The 16,606-nt window shown below is 39.2% G+C and overlaps 1 protein-coding gene across 1 annotated transcript in view; it reads right to left on the bottom strand.

The window, feature by feature from the left end:
* Nucleotides 1–15,094, bottom strand: part of RAB3IP (RAB3A interacting protein) — a 51,641-nt gene extending 36,547 nt beyond the window's left edge. Inside the window, exon 1 of the mRNA XM_069081290.1 lies at nt 14,968–15,094. The gene's annotated coding sequence lies outside the window, so the exon portion shown is untranslated. The remainder of the gene's footprint in view (nt 1–14,967) is intronic.
* Nucleotides 15,095–16,606: the final 1,512 nt, after the last annotated feature.

The following is a 16,606-nucleotide window of genomic DNA, read 5'->3' as shown; positions in this document are numbered from 1 at the left end:
TTAAGCAATTGGGGTTACTTAACTTGCTCAAGGTTACATGGCCAGTTATTTCTGGGTGTAGTGCTAAGTATCTGAGCCCGGATTTGATCCCCAAGTCATCTCGACACTGGGGCCAGTGCTCTTACTTGCTGAGCCACCTGGCCGCCCCTTATCATACTAAGTATTAAAGAAAGAAAATATTCAATAAATTCTTGAGTCATCAATAAGTTTTGCTACAGATATATTTTTCCAAATTAAAAATGGCACAGATACCTGAAAAGACAATTTAATCATTTTGGAAAAAAAAAATTCCTCCTTTAAAATCAAAAAGCCTTGGATTAGGGACGTGAAGTGAAGCAGATTCAGGAACTCTATATAAGTAAGAATAAATGTTAAGACTAGTAAATAGCACTGTCTGTGGAATCAAAGAACCTGGATTCAGATCATACCTAGCCCTAATGTTTACTACCTGTGTGACCTTTGTAAACCTCTATAAGCCTCAGTTTCCTCATCTGTAAAAATGAGAGGATTAGACTAGAGGATCTCTGAGGTCCCTTTCAGAGTGATAATCTTATGAACTTTTCTTACAAAAAAGCACACTTACTTAGTGTACTCTCATAACACATCTTATTAACAATCTAAAAATTCTTCAGTTTTAGATAGGTATATAATATGCATGCTAAAGCAATTATTTTTATAACTGTCTTATGATAATTTTCCACAGCAATTTTATAACCATATCTGAAATTAAAATAAGATAATTTTCCAATCATCAAAAGTTAATCAAACTATAAGATCAAAGGAAAACGATCCATCTCCAAAGCATCAGGACACAGGAGATCATTTTATAATGAAAAGAGAACAACTTGGGAATAAGAAGAATTGGATTTGTTCCACCATTGCTACCTCTGTGACTTTGGTAAATCACTCCCACCTCCATGAGCCTGCTTTCTTCATCTGTAATCATAGAAAATCAGGCAAAATCGTCTCTAGAGTCACTTCTATCTCTAAAATCTATAAGCATCATGAATACTTGGGGGATTTTTTCCCCCATATTGTACTAATATAACCAATATCACGATATAGTAAACCTTTAATTTTTTTAAAATTCAAATCAATATTTAAGCTAATCCAAATTAAAACAATAAATTAATGTAATATAGGTATTTTTCTTAGAAGAATTCTAAATTTTTACCATTACAATATGAAATTATTTTGTTCTTGAAAAAATTACATTAAAATGTCTTAAGAGTATATTACTGGGGAGGCTAGGTGGCACAGTGAATAGAGCACTGCCCCTGGATTCAGGAGGACCTGAGTTCAAATCCAGCTTCAGACACTTAATACTAGCCCTGTGATTTTAGGTAAGTCACTTAACCCCAATTGTCCTGCCTTCCCCCCTCCAAAAAGTAAAAAAATAAAAATAAAAAGAATATATTACTGCCTTGTAAGAAAAATTATGTAAAGAATTCTGAAAATGAAGGAAGACTTATATGAACTTACACAGACTGAAGTAACAGAACCAAGAAATCATATACACAGTAACTACATCAATGTAAAAAAAAGTAAAACAATCAAATAAAACGATGTTATTTAATTCTAATGGTCAAGTTTAGCTCCTAAAAAATGCTGAGAAAATGTAACTCCTCTCCCTTCATTGCAGAGGGCAGGGGGAGGGTTCTATGGGTACAGAATTTCACAGAGTACGGTATCAGAAAAAGCTGATGGTTGATTTTGATGAACTTTTTTTCCTTCATCTTTGTGACAGGGCTCCCAAATTTGGTCCTGGGCAGTCTGAGGACTGGTCCAGACTATTATACTTCAAAAGTCAATAAAATAGAAGCTACTTAAACTTCAAAGCGATCTTGTCTTACTACCTATACATCAATGTAAGCTCCAAACAGATATGACTTAGATATAAAAAAATTGGTATCCTAAACAAATTAGAGGAGTAAGGAAGAAATTACTTTTGAGTCTATGAATAGGAAAAAAAAAAGTTTACGATAAAACAAAAGAAAAAGAAGATCACAGAAGATAAAATAGGCCATTTTGTTTTTAAGTCTCTGCACAAACAAAACCAATGTGGTTAAAACTGGAAGGGAAATAGATAACTGGGGGAAAAGCTTTGCAGCAGGTTTCTGTGATAAAGATCTCACATACAAGAAACATAAGGAAAAAATCAAAATACATAAGAACAAAAGCCATTCCATGCTAGATAAATTAAAGGATACTAATAGATACTTTTCAAAGGAAGAAATATCCAAGCTATCAACAAGCATTTTTTTTTAAATGCTCAGGGTGGCTAGGTAGTGTAGTGAATAGAGCGCCCGCCCTGTAGTTCACAACCTGAGTTCAAATCTAACCTCAGACACTTGACACACTTACTAACCATGTGACTTTGGGCAAGTCACAACCCCAATTGCCCTCCAAAAACCAAAAAATTAAATTTAAAAAAAATGCTCAGACTCACTAATATTTAGAGGAAATGGAAAGTAAAGCAATTTTGAGTTTCTACCTCAGAATCATCAGATTTGGAAGAGATAATAAAAATATAAAATGACAAATGTTGGGTTATAAGAAAACAGGCACACTTTGAAATAACTTTGAAAGACTTTTAGAATTCTAATCAATACAATAACCAACTATGCTTCCAAAACGTTACCTACCTCCTGACTGAATGGTGATAGATTCAAGACAGAGAAAAAACATATTTTCAGACAGAGCTAATATGGGAATTTGTTTCGCTTAACTATACATATTTGTCACAAGAGCTTTGTTTTTCTTTTCTCTTTTCCCTCCAATGGAATGAAGAGTGGGAATTTATGGGGGGAAAGTATAATATAGCAAAGAAGGAAAAAAGATGAAAGAAAAGGAAGATCACTGAGGCAACTTTTTGAAGGCCAGAAATTAGCACAGACAAGCAGAACAGCTTTGAAAACTATCAGTTAAAATTATACACTTAAAAATAAAAGCAAGCTGTCCATGACAGATAGGGAACTGCAAATGCAACCCGTTCTACAATGTATATGCAAATATCCATTTTATTTGGTGTTTAAGTTGAAAAAATAATTTTTTTTTAATAAAAAAGGAAGTTTCTTGAAGACATGGGCTGTATCATGTCCGTTCTTTGCATGTCCAGGGTCTAGCATAGTGCCTAGCTACCTAGCACACAGCTGGTGTTTAATAACTGCTGGATTTGTTGTATAATTTTTTTTTGAAGTTCATCAAGCAAGAAGTTCATCAAGCAAATATGTCTCAGATAGTTCTCCTGTAGCCTCATATTTTAGCATTATGAAATACTGAGCATCTAATAGTAACTATTCAGGATTGATTATTTAACCAAATCTTCCACACTTGATTCACACTTGTACCAATTATCAGGGAACACTGACAAGAGAGTGAACCAGAGTTGCTGAATGAATGACCTGTTGGGATCTGCTTATATAACTTCCCAAAAGGTTATATAACTAGTGCTACAAATCCAATTGTATAATAGTATTTATGTGCTTTAACTAAAAATATTTTTAAAGTTTTTCATATGCTTGTTTTACATAAATAATTTAATTTTTAAAAGGATTCAAGTTTTTTTTTTTACTTTTATAAAAGGTTTTTCTATATCCTATACTAAAATAACCCAAAAAGGGATATAAGAAAAGCTTTAAAAAAGGTTATGAAAAAGTGGGGGTCTTCCTCACACGAATGAAGATTATGGTCCAAAAGACAACTCTGTTATGCTTTATCATCTTCATCTTATTTTTCAAATGAGAAATTGAGACTGAGCTCTGTAGCCAAGTAAATTCACCAATATTTCCCTTTCTTCCTTCTGTGTCCTTTTCCCCAATTTTTCTCTTGCCTTTCCATTCTTATTCCCATCTCTTTTTTGCTGCTGCTTCACATTTAAATTACTTACACAGCTCATGGCATCAACTGGCAAAGCAACATTTACTTAAAATAAATATGGATAATAGTTTCATTGGCCACATTTCTGATACGTTGTATATAAAGTAAAAATCTGTGGGACTTCAGTAAAGATGGTGATATGAAAGGATACAGAAGAAAGTCCCCATCAAGTATGTATAAGAATAGCAGATAAAAAAATAACTATTAAAGCCAAAAGGAAATACCAGTCAACTCCTCCATATGGCTTAAGCCTGCACAACACAAACAAAGTCTGCACATGGCTCTAGTTAGGGTCCTAACCAAGAAGACCTGAAACCTGACTGGTTTCCAGTAAGTGGCACCCAAGCCAGGAGGGTCTCAGCTCCAGCTTGTGTAAGAGTCGTATCAGGGTACAAAGTTGGTCCCCAACTGATGATAGCCCAGGCTGAGTTTCTAAACAAACATGGGATAAAAATCCATCAACAGGCATTTACTAAGTGCCTACTATGTGCCAGGTACTGTGCTGGCTAATGGGGTTACAATTACAACCCCTACTCTCAAAAAGTTTATTTAACTGAGACAATAAAAAAAATTAAAATGAATAATAATCCTGATTACACAAAATCAAAATACTTTAGTATAAACAAAATCAATCCAGTTAAGATTATTTATTCCTCCCCAGAGAGTTGACAGGGAAGGAAATCCCTGCAACAAATCTCTCTGCTAAAGGTCTGACATCCAAGATGTATAGAATAAAACAGATTAGAACAAGAGCCATTCTCCAATAGATAAATTTTCAAAAGAAATCAATGGTTTAAAAAGAGGAAATGCAAGAACATTTTTTTAAATGGTCCAAATTACTAGTTAAGAGTAATACACATCAAAACAATCTGAGGTTCAACCTCACACTCAGCACATTGGCAAAAATGATTTTAAAAAAAGGAAAGTAATTGTTGGAGAGGCTGTGGGAACTCAAGAACACTAGTGTACTGCTAGTGAAGCTATGAAGGGTCCAACTGGAAAGCAATTTGAAACTACACCCAAGAATTCACTAAATTGCACACTTGCTGCTGTGGTTGGCTGTTCAGTCACGTCTGACTCTTAGTGAACCCACGGATCACACTGTCTATGGGGTTTTCTTGGCAAAGATCCTGCAGTGGTGTGCCATTTCCTTCTCCAGTGTGCATATTCTTTACAGCAAAGTGGGTACCTCACAATTGGGGGATTGTTGAACAAATGATGGTATATAAATGAAATGCGATGTTATCATGCTCTAAGGAGGAAGGGGTGGATGCAAAGAAACCTGGGAACACCAATAAGAACTGATTCAATTAAAAGAAGTAGGTGGCAGAGGATGCAAAAAAGAAAAGAACATTGACAAAACTTTTTAAATTTATAGAAGCATGCAGTACGAAGTTCTGAAAGTCACAGGTATCAGTGTGTTAAATATATTATTAAAAAAAAACCAAGCCCTAAATAATAGATTTGTGGTTCATACCCAATCTTTTTTTTCCTGTCCTTTGTTCATGTTTGTTGATTGTCAATTTCATAATAAAAATGTTTTAAAAGAGGATGGGCAAGTTGGGGGGGTGATAAATTCAGTTTTAGACCCGCTAAGTTTGAAGTACTAGTAAAAAAATCAGGCAGAAATGCTGAGCAAATTTTGGGGGAAAAAAAATAAGAGCTTAAGAGAGTTTAAGGCTACAGATGTAGATTCGATAATTATATGTACATTGGTGAAAAATGAACCTATGGGACCCACCCAGATCACCAAAGGTGACACTGTAGAGAGAAGAGAGCTGAGTACAGAGGATCAGGGGATTTCTACACTTAGAAGGTAACAAGATGTAAAGAAACAAAGGAGAACCAGCAGAGTGGAGTGTTAACTGAAGGCAAAGAAAGAGAAAGTATCAAGAAAAATGGATGGTTACCAGGAAAGTCAAACCATCACCACCTCCCCCCAAATCCTGACAGTGACAGACCCAGTCCTTGAGCCCAAGAGCCTGAAGAGCAGTGCCACCTCCCCCCTCCCCCCACACACACTTTCTAAGACCGGGGGAAATGTAGAGAATCTGTGTCCCTCCTACTCCTCTCTGCAGTCACAGATAATGAAGAATTGGAAAAGAAAGTCCTCAACAAAGCCCTAGGCACTGTCAAGGTGTGCAGCATTGGACATCTATGCAGTCTTGCCACGCACCACCACCCACCTTGTCAGTGTACCAGAGGGACCACAGAGGGCTTCCCTCTGACTGGGAACTGAAGCCCTCCTATGAGAACTCGAGCCCTGGGAGCACAGCTGCCTTTCTTCTTCATTTATATCACCAGTCTGGCACAGCATTTGCACAAATGCTTCTTTCCTTCATCCTATTCAAGTGTCAAATGCTTGAGAAATATCATGGATGATCAAAGGACAGAGAAAATACCTTTGGCCAGATTAAATCCCAGCTCTGATCTGCCTCCTAGGTGGCCCATCTTCCTCTCAATCCCCTCATCTGGAAATGAGGCAGTTAGACCAGACAGTCTGGGGTCCTGTCCCAGCTGCCTCACTCACTCGCTGTGTGACTGTGATCATGTCACGAAACACTCTGTTTTCTCATCTGTAAAATGAGTCTCATGATCTACTTATCTACTTAACAAGACTGTTGTAAGGAAATGTTTTGTACATTTTAACCTAACATGGAAACCTAAGTTATGAGAAGCAATATAGCATTGTGGAAAGAACACAGACCTGGATTCAAATTCTAGCTCATTCCCTATGTGACCTTGGGTAAACCATTTCTCTTCTTTAGGCCTCAGAATTAAATGATCTTTCAGGTCCCTTCCAGCTCTGAGGCAGCTACATGGTACACAAGGTAAAGTTCTGGTCATGCAGTCAGAAGATTCAAATTCAAATCTGACCTCATTTACTAGCTGGGTAAGTCACTTAACTTGTTTGCCTCAGTTTCCTCATCTGTAAAATGGAGACAATAATAGCACCTACTTCACAAGGTTGTTTTGAGAATCCTCCCAGGATCCTTGTGAGAATAAAATGAGATACCTATAAAGGACTTTACAAACCTTAAATAAAGCACTGCATAAATGCCAACTCTTATATCTATGATCTTACGTCTCAATGACCTCTAAAAAATCATTCTCAATCTTGATTCTACCATCCTATCATAACTATAAGGCCCATTTCCCTTCTAAATCCTATGAATAGGAGATCTTTAGGATCTCTGAAAAGAACAGTTTCAGTAGAGCAGTAGGAATGGAAGCCAAATTGTAAAAGGATGAGGAGGGAGTAAGTGAATAATGAAGTGGACCCAGGTACAAATCATTCTTTCTAGGAATTTGGTAGTAAAGGTGATACAATAGCTTGAGTGCTTAAGAAAATCAAGGGAAAGAGGTGGCTAGGTGGCACAGTGAGTAGAGCACCGGCCCTGGAGTCAGGAGGACCTGAATTCAAATGTGGCCTCAGACATTAACACTTACTAGTCATATGACTTTGGGCGAGTCACTTAACCCCAATTGCCTTGCCTTCCCCCCCCCAAAAAAAAAGAAACTCAAAAAAAGAAACTTACAAGATATGAGTATTTTTTTGTTGGTGCCTTTAAAAAAAATGGGGTCTCTCCATTTCACCCATGCCTAAAGTATAGGGGCTTTTCATGGTCTCCACTACTGCTCAGCCTGGGAACTTCAGCTTGTCCCATTTTTAACCTGATCTAGTAAGGCAAGCCAGGGGTCATATTGATGTCCAATCTGATGCAGACACCCGATCATCAGAGCCCATGACAGCTCAAAAGAGCCATTCACAGCTTCCGAATGCAATGTAACTTCTTTTTCAAAGCTAAAAATATTCTTTTAATACGTATTTGTAATTTCAAGGATAATTATGATTATTCTTTGCTTATTAAATTGCTTGCTAAAGAAATATCATACTTAGCACAGAAGCAAGAAAGCTGATCTCCAAGTCAAGAAGACCTGGTTTCAAATTTCATCTTTCAATAGCTCCTGGCTGTGTGTCTGGGCAACAGCTCCAGACAAACCACTCAGTAAAACTCTAACTTTCAGAGAAGCTTCAGTGGGAGCTTCCATAACCATCCCCTACACAAGCATGTCAGTTCCCCTCTCTCTAATAAACCACGTATTCATCATTTAAATGGATGTCCCTGTTTGGTCCTTCCTGCAGCACTTCTGATGTGCCTGCATCTGACAAAGAGGAACCCCCAAAACATACCTCAAACATCAACATTGTCTCTGGACAGGTCAAACTGCAATGACCTTACCTAGTTTGTCTTTTTAATCTATCATCTTATGTGTCCTTTCGGCATTTATTTTCCAGGTCCCTTCTTCATTTCAGAATAAAGAATATTTTTATTAGAGCACCAATTTATATTTTTATGTTGAATTTCATTGTTTCTACTATGCTTAAATCTACAAGCCTGAAGATAAGAGCTAGGATCAGCTAAGAGTAGCAAAGTTAGAATAGTTTGTACCAAAAATCCCGCCACAAGTCTGTTAAATAAACTCAAAGAGAGCCCAGAGGAAGGTGGGCTCAAGCTTAGAGACTACACATGGTTCAAAGAGTCGCTCAGTCACTGACTAGAGGGAAGTTCTTTTCTCCCTTCCTGCAGTCTCATTCAGCTTTCCTGAGGTGTGTTTCTCTGATGAGCCCTTGTGGAGCAACTTAACTTCTCTCTACCCCAGGAGATGGGGTACCTCTGAAGATGCTTTACCTGAGGACAGACCTAGTTTGTCCTGTCTCAGCATCCTGTTAGATGCCTTCTGTTACTAAGCCAGTCTTCAATGACCTGATCAAAGAGGGGCCAGGAAACTCAATCCTCCCCTCTGGCCCTCCCCCCCAACTCTGGTTAAAGATGTAAGGGTCTGACTCCTCAATGTTCCGAAAGCTTAACTCTCAAACCTGTTGCTACACTTGACGTGGTTACCTTGTTCTCTGATGTAAGCCCAGAAGCTTGTACAATTGTTTCAGCCAATACCAATACATTTCATCCTAAGGTTTGAATCACTTCACTCCTTTCACCCATTTTACACTTGTGATTGAATGACTCGACAGAGGTGTCTGGAGAATGTTCACACTTCCTTTACAAATTTGACTGGTTCTGTAACTTCTCACCTAATAAAGGTACCAGAGCACAAAGCATTTTGCTACTTACATTAATTGGAGTAGGGAGAGTGTGAATCACTCTTCTCACTCCACAGACACCACTTAGTCCCCATCTAGTGTTTTACACTTTCCAAAGAAATTTCACAGTCATTATTAAATTTATCCTCACAACGCCACTCACTGTGTGAATATCAGTATCCTCCCCAATTCAGAGATTAGGAAACTGGCTCAGGTTTCCCCAAACCAGACAACAGGCTAATATTCGGCAGAACTGGCATTTGAAGCCAGGTCTTTGGATTCCTGGTCCAGCTTTCAAGGGTAATCAATGCTCTGAGCCAATCACCACACACCTCTAACCTCTAAATTCTCTTCTTGAGGCACCGAGTAAATAATCTCATCCTGCAAACAGCAAATCATTATGACCCATCCAGATCCAATGGAATATAAACTGCCTGAGGACAGAAGTATTTCCTAGCACAGAGCCTTAAACAAAGTACTTAATAAATGCTGAATTAAATTGACCTGCTTTCCTGGAACTAGGCCAGAACCAATCCAATTTTCAAATTGGTTCACAGAGACCTTCAGCCAGATGTGTACCTTTATCATTCATGGGCATCATCCATCTCCTTAAAATACAAATGTACTTACAGATGTAAAAAAGTTGTATGACACCACTCAATATTCTCAAAGTGTCCATCTCAAAGAGAGGTAGTTCACAGAAGTAGCAGATCTAAAAGAAAGGCCATCTATAAATGGAATTCTAGCCTTTACTGTTACCAACTAAGTAACTTCCTATAATTCATTTAATTCTTCTCCTTCAATTTTCCTGTGAAAACAGACTGTTTATATACTTTACATATTTATATTACTATCCTTCGGGGGATGTGTCAATAAATAAAAGTGATAACTGAAAAATGCCTTTAGCTCTTCTAAATGGAAATTCTTCAATAAATTCAAGGTAAAAGTTGTATACTGTAAGCAAGAATTTCCTTTCAGCTGCTTATTAAGGATATATGAACAGAATGCTAGAACAAATGTAAGACTGATAAATGAAAGCCTGTACTTAGAGATATTCTGTTTGGGAGTGAGGTAGGGGGAAGAAATAATCTGCTTATGTGATGCACAATATTTACAAATATTATGTAGCTAAATTTTATAAGAGAAAATTCAGTTCTAAATGATACTCATAAGACTTTCACATTTTACTTATTGCATGGATGAAAATTACTAGAAAATCTTTCATAGCTTGATTAGAAGTTTTTTTCACATTTTAATTATTACATGGATGAAAATTACTAGAAAAACTTTCATAGTTTGATTAGAAGTTTTTTTTTTAGCAAAATGAATTTTCAGTTGTGCCAAAGGTATTCACTTTACATATGCATGCATTCTAATTATATCATAATAAATCTTGAAGCATATATTCTTTTTCCTAGAATTGTGCTTCTCAAAAATGCTGCAAAATTAAATGATCTAAAATTTAATTTCTACTTTAACAATTTATAAGTTTTTGAATGCTTGCTAGCATACTCTTATAATTTCAGCTAATATTCAAGGTAGGCACCATGGAAGAAAAAGCCACTATAAAAAGCCAATCACCAGTAGTCAGAGACCTAGGTTTGAGAGTCACTACTGATAAGGGCTGTGTAACCTTAGGCAAGTCATTTAACCTGAATCTCAGTTTGTCATCTATTAAATAAAGCTATTAATACATGTACAGTCTACCTCACAAGCTAACTATAAAGAAAGCACTATGCAAACCTTGAAGCACTATATAAATATAAACTATTGTCCAGGAGGGAAAATCCACTAGCACACGTATTTTTTTTTTTTTACTATTTCTTAGTTTATTTTCTAAGACATCAATCAACAAACATTTATTAAGCACCTACTGTGTATCAGACATCCTGTTAAGTGTCGGGGATACAAAAAAAAGATAAGATAGTCCTCAAGGAGGTCACAACCTAATAATGGGGGGAGTAACACACAAACACACAAAGTACAAAGCAAGTGGTATAGAGGGTAAATGGGAGATCGTGAACAGAAGAAAGGTGCTGGAGTTAAGAGGAGTTGGGGAAGGCCTCCACTAAAAGGGACTTTAGAAACCAGGGAGGTCAGCAAACAGAGCAGAGGAGGAAGAATGACACAGACCTGGTGGACAGTCAGAGAAAATGCCTGGAGCCAGAGATGGAGTGGTTCGTTCCTTCCTGGAAGAGCCAGGAGGTCCATGCCACAAGACCAAGGAGTATTCTTCAGGGAGTGAGGAGTAAGGAGACTGGACATGTAGAAGGAAGCTAGGCTATAAAGGGTTTTGAATGCCAAAGAGAGTACTTTGTATTTGATCCTAGAAGCAAAAGGGAATCAAGTAGAGTTTACTGAGTAGAGGGGTGACATGATGGGACCCACGCTTTAGGAAAATCACTTTGGCAGCAGGATTGGGGTGGGGAGAGACCTGAAGAAGGCAGACCCATCAGCAGGCTCTCTTGACAGTCCAAGTGTGAGGTGATGAGGGCCTGCACTAGAGTGTCAGCAACCACAGAGGAGAGAAAGTGACACATACAGGAGCTGTTGCAAAGGTGAAATGGGCAGGTTTGGCAACAGCATAGATATGGTAAGGTGAGAAAGAGTAGGATGCAAGACTGGCATTAATTTAAAACAAGCATTATGGACTCCTCAAAATATTTTTAAATACATAAAATAAAAAACATAGAATTACAAAGGAAACCAATTATACTAAAATCCTCATTTTTTTCCCCAGAGAAGTTCACTGATAACCCTGAAATCTAGCCAAGACCTCAGGTGAAGAACCTCTGATTTAAAGTCATTTAACACTAATATTCTCTTAGTAATATACCATGGTTGCCAATCATGAAATTCAGGATCTCAAAATACTTAAATTGTAGATTACACAAAGAGTCATGCAAAGACACATGATAAGTATAAGAGGGAAACATATTACTAATTGCTTCCTAACCAAAATCTTGGGCCTGACTTTAATAGGTGAAGGCTAACATAATTCACCCAGGAACCCAACCTCCAAGACATGCTTTCCCTCCTTCTCCCCCCACCAGGCTCATCTTTATGTATGCTCTCTACAATTAAGCTCACTGAGGACAAGGGTAACCTGACTTGCATTTATTTTTATCCCAGGGTCTGGGAAACAGAAATTATTAAATAAATACTGTCTACTTAAGGAAGTTTAAAGACGGGTTAAAGAACTGACCAAAAAAATAAAGAACCAAAATTTCCTTGTATTTATTTTGTATGTAAGTTGTATGCAATTTTATGTGTAAAAGTGTCCCCCAATATAATGTAAGCTCCTTTGGGGGCAAGGGGTTGACTCATTTTTGTTTTCTGTTTTTCCCCTAGCACACAGCACAGGGCCTGACACAGAGAACATGCCTAATAATGCCTGTTTATTATGTGACTATAATAGGAGGTGAGCCCCCTACGTATGGACAACAAAAGAACATGAACACTCCTAGAACAACTCTACTATTGATTAAAAAAAAAAATGTGAAGGGCAATTACCTTTAGCACATTGGATAGCTCTTCCATGGGGAATTTACACCAAGACATGAATAAGAATCACATAGGATGAAAAGGACAGACCCAAAGTATGTTCATTTTGCCATTTTAAAAATGTGTGTGAGGGTTCTAGGTTGAGATGTATAAAGAAAACAGGGCTTATTCTCAAAAGACCTGGTCTGAACTCCTGCTCTCTAACTTTAAAACACTTGCCATGACCCTGAGCATCGATCTACCTACCTCTGACTCTTTGGGACTCACTTTTCTTCTACTATCAAATAAGAGACTTGAACTAGAATGTCTCCAAGGTCTCTTCCACCTCTAATTCCCATAAGTCTATGATCAATTCAGCACTGAAACCACATCTATCAATATGATTCATAAAGTAGCGGCAGTTATGCATTTAGGACACTGATTCACAAATCACTGTATGATCTAATAAGAAATTCACTGATTTCTAAAAAGCAGAGTTATCTCAAATACTATTCAAATTAAGTTTATTCTAATAAAATGTAGAGTCATTTGGTACTATGAGGTGAATTATTTACTGATCACATAAGAGCTATGATCAACTTCTTTTTCCTTAGTGATAAAGCTCAGACAATAAAACATATTATGGCTATATACCAGAAGTTTTTCTCCAAAAAGAAGCATTTCAATAGCTCATTTTTTGGTAGTATAACCAAAAGCAAGAACAAAGAGCTTGTCTTTTTCTTCTAGAGGAACTCAAATACTGAAGCAATACACTATAATTATCACAATGTTAATATAAATTCTATGAAGCATTTAGCATCATACCACATTGCTCAGCCATATTTCTGAGATACAACTACTGCCATCACTATACCATCACTGACATGCACAGTACAATAAATAACAAATGTTATCACAAGACTTTATAAAACTGGTATACTATTTAACAGAATCAATTGTTTTATTTTGCCTGATCTTCAAACCCAGGTTATTTTCTCTTCGAATTTGTAAATAAACCATCATTAAAAATAACTAAAATTAAACTTTAATTAAAACTAAATAACATGTAAATTCAAAATAAAAAAAGAGCATCAAAATAAAAAGGGAAAAACTAAAGCTGTTCCTTGAGAAAACAAGCACTTAGCCACCCAGAAGTTTGGAACTTCCCATTATCTCTCTAAAAAATCATGTAACCCTTCTGCATAGGTGACAATCAGAAAAGGATTCAATCAATAGAGATAGCCTAGATGTCAATGACAATGGCTAATTTCCTCCAAATTAATATTACCTTCCTCTCAGGAACCCGAAATATCCCGATTAACCTTCACATATATCACCCTCCACGGAAAGTGAATACTGTAAACCATTCTACAAATTTCCCATTAAAAAAATCATGCAAAGTCAGTTCAGGGGGGAAATGCCAGTGCTAAAGTTTATGCCCATGGTTCTCCCCTTTACCCATCATCTACCACTCGGAAAAATTTCCTAAGACTAAAAGCTTTATTTTTTTCCTCCGGTTCTTATTCCCACTAGGAATCTGTCTCATTGAAACCTCAGGAGAGTCACCTCTAAGCCTTAGTGATTTCATCTTGCCAAAAAAAAAAAACCAAAGCCCCGCAACTCTCAAAAAGGAGTCACAAATAAAGTTCCCGGAGTAATAAACTGAAACCCTTACAAAAAATAAGGAGATCCTACCAAGGTTATTTCTATATGGGCATCCACTAATAAGTTCTTTTATCCAAAAAGGTGCGCTTTGACACAAACTAGGCAGTATTGAGCAGTGGGGTGGAGAGCTTGTCTGCTGAAAAATTCCATGCTTTAATAAAGGGAAGGAATTTTAATTTTTGCTATTTGTTTTCAAAAGTGAATTCCTAACAGACTTAAGAAATCTATAATATCTGAGATATATGTATATGTGTATACACACACACACACATATGTGTACATATATCATCTCAGATATTATATATATTTTTATATATTATATTATACATCTATATTTAATTGTCTGGGTACCTATCGCTTTTGGTCTTCATGAGAGCTGACAGCTGTCTGCTCAAAACCCAGAGGAAAAATTAAATTCAGAAGAAGAGGTTCACAGGAATAAAGGATTCCCAATTCGTAAATCGTCTCTGCCCCGACCCCGCCAGGCTGCGGGGGTCCACCCTGGAGGGCACTGAAGACGGCCGGGAGCCGACTTCCAGTTCGCACTCGGGGACTCCCTCCAGGTAACTTTCTAAGACTCGGGTTTCCTGAAACTGGCGGACACGGGCGGGGCGAGGCCGGGGGCCCGCGGGAAGCGCCGCTCCGGGAAGGCCGGCGGGGCTCCGGTCCGGCCGCGCGCCGACCCCTCCGCGGGCGCCTCCTCCGCGGCGGCGGCGGCGGCGCTCCGAGAGGCGGGCGGAGGCGCAGGCGGGCCGGGGGGCGGTGCTGCGGCTCGCGCTGCCGCTCCCTCCCCCTCCCCTCGCCACCCCTGCCCTCGCGCCGAAGCCGACACTCACCGGACCAAAACCCCCCGCGGAGAGGCTGCCTCCGCCACGAGCCCTCCCGCCGGCGCGCAGGGACCGCGCGAGGACGCCGGGGGCCGCCGCTGCCCCCCGCCGACGCCGCTCCGCTTCTGGCCCTGCTCGGCGTAGTGCGCCGGGGAGCAGTCGGCGGAGTCGGACACTGCGCCTGCGCCGCGGGGACCGGAGCCGGCTGGAGGGACCCGGCTCCCCACCCCGCCCGGCCCCGCCCCGCCCCGCACCTGACTCCCTTTTCCCCCTTTACAGTGGCTGGGTCGGTCCGGAGGGCCCGGCGCGCTTCGGCGCCCCCTGGCGCCCAGACGCGCCCCCTGCACGCGCCCCGGGCACCGCAAGTGCATCGGGCCCCAGGTGTCTGCGAGTCGGCGCAGAGCGGTCTTGTCTGGGGGCCAGGCTTGTCAATGTCACCCGAGCTCTTAAGTGTGTTCAAGTCCACAAAAAAAAGTGCACCTGAAAGAGCTAACCAGCCTATGGGGTCGGGACTGCTAGGAATGAACCTGCGGTGCCCGCTCCCCGGAGTTCGGAGAGGTGCGCACCGAACATCTCTCCAACTCCAGCCTTCCGGCGTGGAAGGAGGAAGGGAAGTCGTGCCTTCCCACCCCCGGCCCTCTCCTTCCAGGAACCGCTGGGAGGAAAATGTATTCTGTACAGGCGGCTTTTGCCTTGAAGGCTTCTGATCCTGACTCTGACCAACTGACTGTTCTGAGACTAGCAAATGAGAGGAAAAAATAAATGGAAATGGCGAGAGAGAAAAAAACCTAAAAGTTCGAGGAAATTCATAGATGTGGGTGTGAGACCCATGTACAGATAACTCACTAGATTCTCACAGTAACCTTAGGAGATAGGTTTTTAGAATTGAGGAAATTGATATAGACAAAGGTTGAGTGACTTGCCCAGGATCATAGAGCTAATAAGTATATGAGATCCAATTTAAACTCAGCCCTTCTTGACTTCAGGTTCGGGACTCTATCCACTGTGCTACCTAACTGCTTCCAGCAGGAACTTCTGAGTGAATCAAGAATCAAGTCAACATACAGAAGGGAAAAAAAAAAAGTCACACAATGACTTTATTATATATTTAAAAGAAATAGCAAGTTGTACACAATAGATTCGCAGTTTGGGGTACAATCACCTTTTTCTTTTCCCTATTCTACTGTCATGGAAATGCCTGTTTTCATTTAAGTTCACTAAAAGAAATTAAATTTAAAAATTAAAAGACATACTATGTGCCAGGCACCATGCCAAGCACCAGGAGTACAAAGGGAAAAAAAAATCAATCCCTGTTTACTCAGAGGCCAGCTAGTCCAACCTCCACATTTTACATACCACAAAGGATGTAAAAGCTCTGGGTTCAAATTTAATTTATGTGACTGATATGCATTTATTAAGGATATTATATTGCTATAGTATCATACATAGCCAGAAGGGATCTCAGATGCCAACAAATCCAACCACTTCATCTGACAAGGAGTTTTGGCTCTAGGCTCACATTTAGTTAATGTGACTCATATACAATAATGTATGTATGACACACTGCCTTGAAATGTTATGCAGTTCAATTCACCCAGCACTTAATAAGTGTGAGAAATGCTGGCAGTTTGGTTTCCACAGATTCTAT

Source organism: Petaurus breviceps, unplaced genomic scaffold (assembly GCF_028583685.1).
Source record: "Petaurus breviceps papuanus isolate PSGF00001 unplaced genomic scaffold, PetGlider_PUasm1.0 154, whole genome shotgun sequence".
Lineage (NCBI taxonomy): Eukaryota > Metazoa > Chordata > Mammalia > Diprotodontia > Petauridae > Petaurus > Petaurus breviceps.
The sequence above is the reverse complement of the archived record's forward strand: the minus strand, read 5'-3'. Positions and strand labels throughout refer to the sequence as shown.